Source organism: Mustela erminea, chromosome 11 (assembly GCF_009829155.1).
Source record: "Mustela erminea isolate mMusErm1 chromosome 11, mMusErm1.Pri, whole genome shotgun sequence".
NCBI classification, from domain to species: domain Eukaryota; kingdom Metazoa; phylum Chordata; class Mammalia; order Carnivora; family Mustelidae; genus Mustela; species Mustela erminea.
In genome coordinates this window covers 87041890-87055445 of record NC_045624.1, presented here as the reverse complement: position 1 = coordinate 87055445, position 13556 = coordinate 87041890, and the positions used below count along the sequence as shown (strand labels likewise).

The 13556-nt window shown below is 45.3% G+C and overlaps 1 protein-coding gene across 3 annotated transcripts in view; it reads right to left on the bottom strand.

Annotated features, from left to right (window-relative positions):
* The window catches only part of LHFPL3 (LHFPL tetraspan subfamily member 3), a 567497-nt gene that overhangs the window by 48773 nt on the left and 505168 nt on the right, over positions 1–13556 (bottom strand). The gene's annotated exons all lie outside the window — the stretch shown is intronic.

Below are 13556 nucleotides of genomic sequence, written 5' to 3'. Positions count from 1 at the left end.
CCAGGAAAAGGAAAGAAATAATACAGATTAAGGCAGAAATAAATGATATAGAAACTAAAAAAATCCAATACAACAGGCCAATGAAACCAAGAGCTGGTGCTTTGAAAGGATCAACAAAATAAATAAACCTCTAGCAAGACTCACTAAAAAAAAAGAGCACTCAAATAAACAAAATTACTAACGAAAGAGGAAAAATAACAACAAACACCATAGAAATGCGAATGATTTTAACAGAATACTATGAAAATATATCTGCCAACAAATCGGACAATTTAGAAGGAATGTTTAAGTTCCTAGAAACATATAACCTACCAAAACTAATGCAGAAGAAATAGAGAACTTGAGCAGACCAATTATTATCAAGGAAATTGAATCAGTAATAAAAAAAACGCCTAAAAACCAGAAGTCCAGGACCAGATGGCTTCACAGGTAAATTCTACCAAATGTTTAAAGAAGACTTCATACTCATTCTTTTTAAACAATTCCAAAAAATACAAGAGCAAGGAAAACTTCCAAATTCATTCTATGAGGTCAGTATCACCCCAATACCAAAACCAGATAAAGACACCACAAAAAAAGAAAACTACGGGCCAACAGCTCTCATGAATATAGAAGCAAATTCCTCAAAAAAATATTAGCCAACTGAATCCAGTAATATATTAAAAAAAATCATACACCATGTTCAAGTAGGGTTTATTTCTGGGATATAAAGGTGGTTCAATATTCACAAAACAATCAACATGATATGTCATATCAATAAGAGAAAGGATAAAAACTGATATGATCATTTCAATAGATGCAGGAAAAAGCATTTGATAAAGTACAACATCAATCCATGATAAAAAAAAAAATCTCTGCAAAATGGGTCTAGAGGGAACATACCTCAACATAATAAAGACCTTATAGGAAAACTTCACAGCAAACATTATACTCAATGGGAAATGGAGAGCTTTTCCTTTAAGGTCAGGAACAGGACAAGAATGTCTACTCTCACCATTTCTATTTGACATAGCACTGGAAGTCAATACCACAGCAATTAGGCAATATAGAGAAATAAGAAGCATTCAGACTGGTAAGGAAGAAGTAAAACTCTCACTATTTGCAGATGACATGATATTCCATATAGAAAACCTTAAAGACACCATGAAAAATTTACTAGAGCTGAAAAATTCAGTAAAGTTACAGTTTATGAAACTGATGTACAGAAATCTGTTGCATACCTGTGCACTAATAAGGAATGAGCAGAAAATGAGAAAAGGACACAATTTCATTTTCGATTGCACCAAAAATGATAAAATATCTAGGAATAAACTTAACCAAGGAGGTAAAAGACCTATACCCTGGAAACTATAAGACACTGATAAAAGAAATTCAAGATGACACAAAGAAATAGAAAGGCATTCCATGCTCATGGGTTGAAAGAAAAAAGTATTGTTAAAATGTCCATACAACATAGAGCAATCTACAGATTTAATGCAATCTCTATCAAAATATCAAAAGCATTTTTTATATAACTGGAATAAACAATTCTAAAATTTGTATGGAGCCATGAAAGACTCAGAATAGCCAAAGCAATCTCAAAAAAGAAAAACAAAACTGAAGGTATCACAATTCCAGATTTTAAGTTATATTATGAAGCTGTAATAATTAAGAGAGTATGGTACTGGCATGAAATAGACACATAGATTAATGGAATAGAACAGAAAACCCAGAAATAAGCCCACAATTATATGCTCAATTAATCTTTGACAAAGCAGGAAAAAAATGGGAAAAGACAGTTTATTCAACAAATGATGTTGGGAAAACTGGACAGCCACACACCAAAGAAAGAGACTGAACCTTTTTCTTTCATCGTACACAAAAAGAAACTCAAATGGATTAAATATCTAAATGTGAGATCTGAAACCATAAAAATCTTCTCACATTGGCCAAAGAAACATTTTTCTAGATAAGTATCCTGAGGCAAGGGAAAAAAAAGCAAAAATAAAGTATTGGGACTACATAAAAATAAAATGCTTCTGCACAGGAAGCAACCAACAAAACTAAAAGACAACCTACTAAATAGAAGGAGATATTTGCAAATTACATATCCAGTAAAGGATTAGTATTCAAGATATATAAAGAACCGATACATCTCAATACCCCAAAAATGAACAACCCAATTAAAAATGGGCAGAAGACATGAACAGACATTTCTCCAAAGAAGACATGCAGATGGTCAGTGGACACATGAAAAGATGTCCAGCATCATTCATCATCAGGGAAATGCAAATCAAAACTACAATGAGATATCACCGTACACCTACCATGACAGCTGAAATCTAAAACACAAGAAACAACAAGTGCTGGAGAGGATGTAGAGAAAAAAGAACCCTGGTGCACTGTTGGTGGGAATGAAAATTGGTACAGCCACTGTGGGAAAGAGTATGGAATTTCCTCAAAAAGTTAAAAATAGAACTGTCTTATCACCCAGCATTCACACTCCTGGGTATTTATCCCCAAAATACAAAAATATTAATTCAAACGGGTATGCGCACTTATGTTTATTGTGGCATTATTTACAATAGCTAAACTATGGAGGCAGCCCAATTTCCATTGAAAGATAAATGGATAAAGAAGAGGTGGCATATATACTATACTATATAATTATATATAATACTATATATATAGTATATATATAAAATACTATATATAATACTACATATATTATATATAGTATAATAATATGTAATATAACATATAATAATATATAATATTATGGAACATATTATGGAATATTATTCAACCACAAAAAAGAATGAAGTCTTGCCATTTGCAACAACATGGATAGAGCTAGAGAGTATGATGCTGAGTGAAATCAGTCAGAGAAAGACAAATACCTTTTGATTTCACTCATATGTGGAATTTAAGAATCAAAACAAATAAGCAAAGAAAAAAGAGAGAAAGAGAAACCGAGAAATAGACTCTTAACTACAGAGAACTGCTGGTTACCAGAGGGGAGGTGGGTAGGGAATGGGGAAAATAGGGATTAAAGAGTACACTTATCATGATGAAAAAAAACAAAATAAAATAAAATGATTAAAAAAAAAGTCATAGAGACCGAAAGCAGAATGGAGGTTCCCAGCAGCTGGGTAGAAGGAATGGGGAGTAGTCTCTGGGGCAGAATAAGGAAAGAGACCAGAGATGAAGGAATAAAAAAGGGTGATGATTTAAAAAAATTTTTTTAGAAAAGATTTTATTTATTTATTTGACAGATAGAGAGTACAAGCAGGCAGAGCAGCAGGCAGAGGGAGAGGGAGAAGCAGACTCCCCGCTAAGCAGGGAGCCTGATGTGGGGGTCGATCCCAGGCCCCTGGGATCATGACCTGAGCCGAAGGCAGCTGCTTAACCAACTGAGCTACCCAGGCACCCCAAAAAAGGGTGATGATTTAAGAAAAAAAAAAGTTTGAGGTAGACAAGAAGAAATTTGAAGCTGTCACTGGATTAGCTTCATCGTGGCACAGGCGCTGGTGGGGTCCCCTGAGGGTGGAGGTGTATTGCAGACTGGAGCAGAGGGCCTGAGGTCTGGGGTCACTTGTGGAAGGGAGGCATGAGGGACCAGTGAGGAATGAAGGAAGGAGGTACCAGGTGGCAAGGAACGCTCAGCGGAGGGAAGCTGTGGACACAGCACCGTTTTTTGGGGCTTTCTTTGGCTCTCCTCAGCTACCTGGGGATGCAGGGGGAGGAAGCAGATAGGGTGCTGGTGGTAATCCTGGACTGAGGGTTCTCAGGGTGGGAGGAAGCAGCTTGGGGTGCTGACAAAGTCTGAGCCTGCCGGAGTGAGACACACACCCCATACCTATATTTGGGAGGGGGTCTCTGGAGATAGCTTTTGGGGACCAGATTGGGAGGGGGAGGGGAGGCCTGTGAGCTGTGTGTGCTGTGAGATCTGTGCCTCAGGTCTCACAGCCTGTGGGGGAGCTCCTAGGAAGCCCCCTTGTAGTACTGGGGCAGCCTGTAACGTTTGTAATGTCAAAGGGGCTGAGGAAAATTCTGACCGATTGATTAGTCAGAATGAAAGATGTCTGCAATGCTAGGTTTCGGGGCCAGTCTATGGGATCTCTGGGACCGTTCTACACAGTTTTCATACTGACAGTGAGATATCTTGAATTGGATTCAGCCTTCCTAGCAGGAGTAGCCTGGGACCCAGCTAGAATTTACTGATTTATTTCAACTAGACTTTACCTATCATAGAAACTGCTACATGGTAATGACTGCATACTGCTATTTCTCTCCTGCAGGACCCTCAGCTAGAAACCTCTCCGCTGTTTGAATGTATGGTTTTGTTATCAGGGGTGACGTGGGGGGAGTGCGGTCATGGGAGCCCAGGAAATTTTTACCAGCATTCAGAAAGAAGAAAAAGACTGCATTTCACACACTGAAAGGTGTTAAAACATTAGAATTCTCCAGATGGCATGACAAAGAGGATTCGGTTCCAAATTTACTGCCCCCAGGGGTGGTTTTCACTGGAGTAAGAACAGCCCAGCCGGCAGAGTTATCCTGACATCACAGTAACTCAAGGGAGGTGCAGCTACTTTTCCTAGGAGCGTTTTTTAGAAAGGCAGGCGGGCTACCTGAATGTCCTCAAGATTGCTCCAGGACTTGGGGGGAGGGGTGTGTGTGCTGTTCTTAGTTCTAATTCTAGACTTTTCTATATGACTGAGCAACTTGGTAATTGGGACCCTCTTGAAGCACACATGTCGTTGTCTTTTATCTCCAGAGCCTGGCATCTAAGCCTGCGTCATGGATTTAATACACAAGGAATCACCAGTGGAATAGAAATTAGGTGGCCACACAGTAGTATAAAATATTCACATCGGAGAGCATCACCTCCTGCTTTCTGCCTTATTAGGGGAAGGAACATGACTCTGACAGCTGGAATGGTGTTGACTAAAAGCCTGCATTCTAGAGAAGCAGGCTGCTGGGAGGGAATCCCTGCTTCACTGCTTTCTAGTTGAACAGCCTCACTGAGCTATAGTATCATTATCTGTAAAACGGGGACAATAGATTCGTGCCTCCATCACAGATCATTGTGAGGATGAAATGAGACAAGAGAGAAGAAGCCCCTGGCACACAGCAGAATCACAACTCTGCTTGGGGGTTGGAAGTCTCTTTGCTATCAGAATTCCCTCTTCCCCTCAAGCCTAGGATTCACCTTTCATTTCTGGCTGGTAGCCAAAATTAACAGAACCTTGGGCAGGTGCCCAGGTCAAAGTACATCCTCAAAACCTGCTTCTTGAAAGAATGTATGTTGAAAGACATTAGCTCTCAATCTCTGGGAATTTCAAAACACATACATTAGTCTTACTAAGCAAGTGATTTCAATATTACATGTATACAACAGAATTGTCTGACCCTTAGGTTTTGAGAACACAACAATTCACCGAAATTAACAAAAGTGTCAGGAGGTCAGTGATTCTCAAATTTTACCACATGCGAGTTTCTGAACTAACTCAAAATGCCCCAGAGTCAGAATCTGAAGATCTGGAAAGAGGGTTGTCTCCAGCATCTTAAATCCATCCCCTGGACAGTTGAGGCAACACTTTGGGGCAGCCTAAAGGTTTCTACCGAAAAACTCTAGAGGTCACTTCAAAATGTGATGGGTGCTCAACCAAAAGCAGGAATCTGTTTGTTCTTTTACTTCTCGGTGTCCTTTTTTCTCCAATGGGTGAGAGAAGCATAGGATTGAAATGTCCTTCAGCCATTGACTGGGCTGGGAGAATCTAGTGCTGAGCAAAGCAGACGCACTTAAAAGATTCAGCATGAAGATCTAGAGTTGCTCGGACACACTCTGTGCCTGGAAATCACCCACAAGGGCTATGCTCTTGGACTGTAAAGCTAGGAGCCTCTGTTTCTCAGTCTGACATTTCAGGAGGACTGTATATTCTCATTCAGGATTAAGGAAGAAATATTCTGCAGTGTCGTTATAAATAATTCAACATCTAAGAGAGCTTAATGTGAACCACAAGAATATGACCCACAGGATACTCCAAGTCCAAGAAGAATGCCTCCAGATCAGCATTCAAAGTCTGTTACTAGGAAATATATGCCAGGCCCCTCAGTGGGCAGGGGAGACATTTCTGTGCATTGAGAAGTGATTTTTCTAAGGAATTAGACTCTCCCGGAATCTGGACTCCGCTTTTAACCTCTGTCTGAGGTCACGAGTCTGTTCCGTCACGACGCGGTGATACCTGGCACCGGTCTCCCCTCCCCTGCTAATCTGCTGTCGTGAATGCTGCCTTGAACGGGTCTTAAGATTCAATTATTAATCAGAACCAATTTAACAGGCTGTTGGTGCCAGGAATGAATTTTTTTTTCAGTTTGCAAAGCTGGGATAAGCTGATCTAGGAGAATGGTACGATGTCACAGGAAATACATTAAGCTTCCCACGCCTGCCTAAAGAGCTTACGGAGGTTGACAAGAGTGCAAAGAAAGGTGTGTTTGGGTAGATGCATTACTGGTGGATGGAGAGTCGCTATGAGGAATTTATAAGCCAGAGCAACCTCAGTTCAGATAAAGTTTTCTTAACCTGGAAGGAAGGGCCAAGTTCCTATACTCTCTCTTGTAGCCACGAGAAGCTACAAGTTTATTAATTATCTCATGAGGCGCCACACTTCAGACAAGAGGGTGATAAGGGACCTAAGTCATTTGCAATATGTGGGGAGTGCAGATGGTCGTGCTGAGTGCAAAAAAGAGATTTTTTTAAAAAAAGATTGTATTTATGTACTTGAAAGAGAACAGGCAGGGGGAGTGGTGGAGGGAGAAGCAGACTCCCTGCTGAGCAGAGAGCCAGATGTGGGGTTTGATCCCAGGACCCCGGGATCATGACATCAGCTGAAGGCAGCCACTTAACCAATGGAACCACCTAGGTGCAACTGAGAAGCTACATTCTCGGAGAGGAGCTCTCATAATGAATGGACCTCACCATGGAACCTCAGCTGCGCAGTGCACGCACGAGGTCACCTCAAAGGGTGGCCGGGTGCTTATCCAACACAAGAATCTCTTTGTTTTTTCACTTTCACGTTTCTTCCTTTTTTCCTCCTGTAGATGAATGGTGTCTAAGATGGAAATTACCTTTAGTCATAGACTGGAAACTTTTTCTGCCCAAAAAGATTAGAATTTCACCTTGGAGGACCTGGATGGTTCAGTTGGTTGAAACTGCCTTTGGCTCAGGTCATGATCTCAGAGTCCTGGTACCAAGTGTAGGGCTCCCCACTCAGCGGGGAGTCTGCTTCTCCCTTTTCCTCTGCCAATCCCCCTGTTTGTGCTCTCTTAAATAAATAAATAAGACCTTAAAAAAAAAAAAAAGAATTTCACCTCTAACTCGGTGCAAGAATTAATACGATCTTCTCCTAGTCAGGGGGTACTGAAGTATAGGCAGTCAGCTGCATAATTTGCAGGCCCAGGGGCTAGAAGAAAATTGCTCAGAAAGTGGGAAAAATTGCCATTCAAGGTATTGCAATACGAAGCTTTTCCCTTTTTTCTTGTGGTCTCTCGCCTTGTCATGGCGTTGGAGTTCACTTGTTTTCTTTCTTTCTTTTTTTTCTTTTTAAGATTTTATTCATTTATTTGAGAGAAAGAAAGAGTGAGCAAGAGTAGGGTGGGGGAGCAGAGGGAGGGAGAGAAGCAGACCCCCTGCTGAGCAGGGAGGCGGATGTAGGACTTGATCCCAGGACCCTGAGATTATGTCCCGAGACAGAGGCAGACGCTTCACCAGGTGAGCCGCCCAGGAGCACCGCCCCAACTCTTTTTCTTGTTGTAAAATACATGGAACATCAAATTTGCCCTTTTCTCCTTTTTTAATATGTTACATGTACATTTTACACATTTTTAAGTGTACAGTTCGGTGGTATCAAATACATTCACACGATTGGGCAACCATCACGAGTCATGGCATATTTTATTTGCTTTTTATTTATTTATTTATAAAAGAATTTATTTGTTTATTTGAGAGACAGAGGGAGAGAGAGCACAAGTAGGGGAGGGGGCACAAGGAGAGGGGGAAGCAGACGCCCTGAGCAAGGAGCTGGGGGACCCTGGGATCATGACCTGAGCTGAAGGCAGATGCTAAACCGACCGACCCACCCAGGCATCTCTTTATTTGTTACTTAATGTCCTTCTAGGTAGATAAAGTTCAAACTTTTAATTATTAGCATGAATTTTAGCATTCATTTTTACATTGTGCCGTGCTAGCTTTAAATGTAAATGTCAGAGCATTTAGCTCATTTGTGCAATCCCTGAGATCACATAATTTGTTTTTCATCTCTGGAGGAGGCCTTGAACTGGCTGGAAAATACCAACACTGGTTCGGGAAGATTGGGAAGGAAGAGAGGGTTCCCCTAACTATAGGGTGGGCTGGAGGGAACTGGCTGGGAGCCCCTGCTCTGTGTGCCCACTTGGGCCTGATGACGTCAGCCCTCCCATCTGCTGACAGAGGGATGTATTGTTGTCTGGCTTGAAGCAGGTCCCTCCCCCCGCCGTGGTCTCCCCAAACATGGTGACAGGTTATCCCCCAGGGGATTGCAATCTCTGTACTTGGTAACTGGATTGGGAGTGTCCCTTACTGAGTTGTGGCCTCCTGCCTGATGTCCACTGGAAAGAGGCAGCACTGTTGTAGCCCGTCCCCAGGATCCTGCAGGACAGGTGCATACAGCCAGGATCTTCCCCACCCATGCCTGTGCCCTTCCTGGGATAGAAGGTGGCAGCGGTCACTGGGCAGGCCCTAGAAGAAAAGGCTGGGCAGGCTCAGGTTCCAGGGGACAGGAAAACGGGCAGAGAAATGCCCCTCATCCTCTAGTTGGGAACATCTGCTAGGTGTGGCAGCAGGAAGCAGGGTCCCAGAAGCAGTCTCCGAGCCTCCCTACCCCTTTGCATGCTCCAAGCTTCCACTACCCCATCAGACTTCACTTACAAAACACAGTTTTAAGCCCGGGGCTGCACAGCATTCAACCCCAAGTGTGGGGTCCTTCTAAGCTTAGGACCCTACAGGACTATGCTGGTTGGTCCTGCATCCTCGGAGCTGACCCTGGTTGTGAGAGCAAAGATCGAGTGAGCCAGAACAGAATCAATGCCCCCTGGGGCGCCTGGGTGGCTCAGTGGGTTAAAGCCTCTGCCTTTGGTTCAGGTCATGATCTCAGGGTCCTGGGATCGAGCCCCGCATCAGGCTCTCTGCTCAGCGGGGAGCCTGCTTCCCCCACCCCCCCGCCTACCTCTCTGCCTGCTTGTGATCTCTGTCTGTCAAATAAATAAATAAAATCTTAAAAAAAAGAAAAAAAGAATCAATGCCCCTGTCAGCAAGGCCAGCCCTGCCCATTTTCCGGCTCCCAAGAGGAGACCTCTTGGACCCAGAAACATCTCTGTGAAGAGTGGATTTGTTCCTTAGATAAAGCCTTCATGTCTCTCAGTACTGCCCCACGTTCGGCAGTGCCCTCATTTCTCCCCTGCCCACACAGAGTTTTAAGGACGGTGCTTTGTCCTGACCCCGCTGCTGGGAGGGTGGGCTGCCCTCCTTCTGGACATGGAGTAAGTTTAAAATTTGAACACTGGTCATGGTTTCTTTTTGGGTGTTCCTTTGCAGCTTTCTTGCTCTTTCTTGCCTCCGTCTCCCCCCCTCTGTCTGCGGAAGGGCAGATGAGACGTCTGTCTTTCAGGTGTGCTTTACAGTAGGTGAGGGGGGCAGTCAGTCCCTGCCGGGCAGGGTGCACACTGCTGGGGAGGCCTTTGAAGGCCTGGCTGGGGTGGGTGCCGGCTCTCCAGGATGGAGGGGGGCCCAGCAAGAATGGAGAAAAAGGAGGGGAAATGCTGCAGAAAATCACAGAAACAGAAAACGTGGGAAAGAGGGCGTGGGAGGGTGGATAAGGGGAAGAAGATGTAGGAAGGTGGAAAGGAAGGGAGCCAGCGCTTTGCCTGCTCCACTGACATACTGGAAAGAAGAGAAGCCTGACCCGATCAAGCTGCTGTCCCCAAGCAGACAACATCTGTGCATGTTGTCAGACAATGACCACGAGAACCAGCCACCAGGAACGTCAGCTCCCAGCCTCCTGCCGGCTCAGCACGCCCTGGAAAGTGTGCCTCGGCACGTTAGTCTTCTCGGTCCTTCCCGAAGAATGAGTGCCCTAGGGAGGGTGTGGGTGCCCTGGATGGAACTGGGTTGGGGGTTGAAATGGGCGTGTGACAGGGGACAGAGAAGAAGGGCAAATCCTTTCTGGAGTTCCCAGCGGGGCCCTGTGCTGAGGAGAGCTGGGACATTTGATTCACGAGAATCCTCACAGAAATTAATTCTATGTGAGCCAAAGGTACTCACAGGCTCAAGTTTTGAAAACTTGACAAGTTTTGAAAACTGACAATGGTAGAACGAACTAGCCTCTTGGGTCCTCTTGGGAAAGCACCATTAACTCTCTCACTGTTCAAGAAGGGAGAAGAAAGGCAACTCACTATTTCGAAGGCTGGCAGCTTAGAGACGACCCACGGTTTCGCTTGGACAAGCCTGGGACGCCACCCCAGAGACCCAGACTCCCAAGAAGCCACAGGCTTCCTCTCCTTCCTGGTCTCTCAGGCATTAACATCACTTTGTTCAGATTATGAGAGAGATCCCGCCGAGATTCTCCTCACGGCTGCAGCAACACCCAACTTGCGGCAATATGAAGACTGGAGTACTCTGAGATACTTGCAGGGATCTCTTTCATGACCAGCGAGATGTGAGAACAACCCTTACCTTTAATTCAAAAGAGGAGGCTAACCTGTGCTTGTCCTGCTCGTTCCAGAGCAGAAATCCAAAATGGTGGTCCGTGGGTCACCCACAACAGGGTTACATGGAACGATGGTTTCAAAATCAGATTTCTGCAACCCCACTTCAGAGCTACTAAATCCCTGTGGGGCAGGGGTCAGAATCCACATTTTAAATAAGCTGGAAGTTTATTATCTTTCATCTGTAGACGTTTGTGAATTGGTGCTTGAAGTGGTTCTTGAACCACAGGCGGCCTCAGGAACACCCAGAGGTGGTTGGGCCCCATTCAGAGAGGCTCTGATTCTGTATGGCTGGGGCAGGGCCGGGCCTGAGAGTCTGCTTTTCTTCTCAGTTCCCAAATGATCCTGATGCTGCTGGTCTGGGGACCACGCCTTGAGAATGCCACTGGGTTAGTACAATTACCACAATTTAGTTTTGTGTCCATCAGGGGTAACCTACTTAACTGCTCTCAGGGAGCCCTGAGGACCAGAGTGTGGGAGGCAGGGGTGGTGGCGGGCTTGTTTTCTGTCCCTCTGGGAGGTGAGTGTCTGGGGAGGCCAAGCAGGGCTGCCCGGCCCCCAAGCCAGGCTGGGCTACCCAAGGCCCTGGGGGAGCAAACGCGGGCTGTGTGTTTGTCAGGCTGCTGGTGGCTGGCTTTTCAGACTCTCAGGAGCTCAGCTTGGTCTCAGGGAAAAGTGGAGGATCAGGTCTGTTCTAGGGCAAGCCTTGAAGGATCGGCAAAATCCCGGACATCCAGCAGATCCCACAACTAAGCTGGAATCGCTGAGACACGAAAGAAAGCTGAGTTCTTATCCTGTGGTTGGGAGCCCACTGGACACGTTCACCTGACAGGCCTCCAGGCTGATGTTGCAGAGGCCTCAGGCCACAGAGGCTCCCTTTATTCCCCACATGGAAAGTGTTCCAGGCTGAGGCCTCCGAACACTTCCCGAGGACACGCAGGGGCAGCCCTCTGTGTGTGCATGGTTCCTCTCCCCCTAGTTCAGACGCCTGCAGTTACCCAAATGGCCACTAGAGGTCTCAGCAGGACAATAATTCTCTTAGGAAGGGCCAGGAAGGACCCAGAAGAAGCCGGGGAAAGGGCCTCTCCCAGGGCCCCATGTATTATACTCCGGCAAAGACAAAAGTAGCGCGAGGAGCTCACCACCTCTGCTGGTCTGTCCAGTATCCTCAGTGGGAGAACTGGTCTTGCATGGCTGCCCAAGGAGGCTGTTTTCCTCTTCATGCTGTGCTAACGGTTGTCCCTGGACAAGGGCTGGGAATTCTAGGGCAATGATGATTGCCAGGAAGAGGCCCGTGGGCCCTTCGCATCATTTTCAACAGCTGCTCCCTCCAAAGGATGTGGTGGAGAGACATTTTTCAATCCAGTATGAGGTACCATGCAAAGGCAACTTTAAGAATCCTTTAACACAAACTTTCCAGGCAGATTTGGCCTCCTACCTCCCCACTCCACCAAAATCCTGGTGCTGAAATTCTACCCCAGGGATACTCTCTGAGGTCATGGCTTTTTTTGCCGGGCTACGTTCTGTCCAGCAGTATTAGAACCTAAGAAGTGAGCAGGCACCTGTCCGTCTCTGTGATTCACGCCCCCTCCCTACCATACCCTGACCTGCTCTTCCCACTAAACTTTAAATCAGGGGCAGCTCCAAGGAAGACATGTGCAGACCTGATGGGCTACTTTGAGAAAAGATGCACATTAAGCTAAACTTGATATACAGAAGCCAAAATGGGCCAAATTGTTAAATCAAGGGATGGTTCGTTGTTTTATAAAAAAGATCCCTCGTTAAAAATGCCATGGATTTCCTATGGAAAAAACAAGTCCTGTTAAAAATGACATTGTGTATTTGGTTCATATCTGCCCTTCTGTAGTTTTATGTGAAGAAGGAGTGTATTTCACAGCTTGGGCCTGTGAAGAAGGAGTGTATCTCACAGCTTGGGTGGCATCTGTGGGCCTCTGTTGGCTTTCCAGTTACTCTTGGATTGCCTCAGAGACTTCCCTGGTCCTGTCACCTCCGTAAACAACACACTGGAAAGAGACAACATAACGTTGTTTACATACAGGGCTTGGTGTCTTGCGGTGGAGAAGAGGAGACATCAGCTAGATAGCCCCAAACTGCAGAAATCGGAGATGACCAAGTTTGGGGTTTGCTGCGTCTCCCTTGGTTTCACGGGACGGTGTGAGGAGGGCAGGCTGCTTGCTTCTCACCCACACCATCTCCCTCCTGCTTCTGTCCTTGTTCACTTGGTAACAGAGACTTACGGGGCTCTTGCTGGGGTTAGAACAGCCCGATTAGAGCTTTTTTCATAACTCTATAGTGGGAAATGAATACTGCGGGAAGGACCCGCACAAAAGCAGCCGGAGGCTCGTGAGCAAAGTTAGCATTTATATACTTACTGAAACCAGCAGTTCTCACACTCGTTTTATGGGTGAGGAGCCTGAGGTGCAGAGAGGCACTGTAACTTTCCCAGGCTCCCCCAGATATTTATGGCACAGCTAGGACTGGGACCGGAGTCTTTTCTTGGGATGTAGGTTTCTTTGGTTCCATTCACTTTTAAGAAAAAAAGTGAATGGCCGTGCAGGGGGTTCATATCTGCCCTTCTGTAGTTGAGAACTACAGTGAGAAATGAGCTGGGATGATGCACTGGGGAGAGGCTTCGATGGAAAGAGGAGGACTGAGATTTAATCCAGCCTCTGCCCCACCATCCTGGGCAAGTTACTGTCCCTCCCAGTCATCGTCTATGAATTAAGGGGTTTGGAGTAAAGGACCCAACA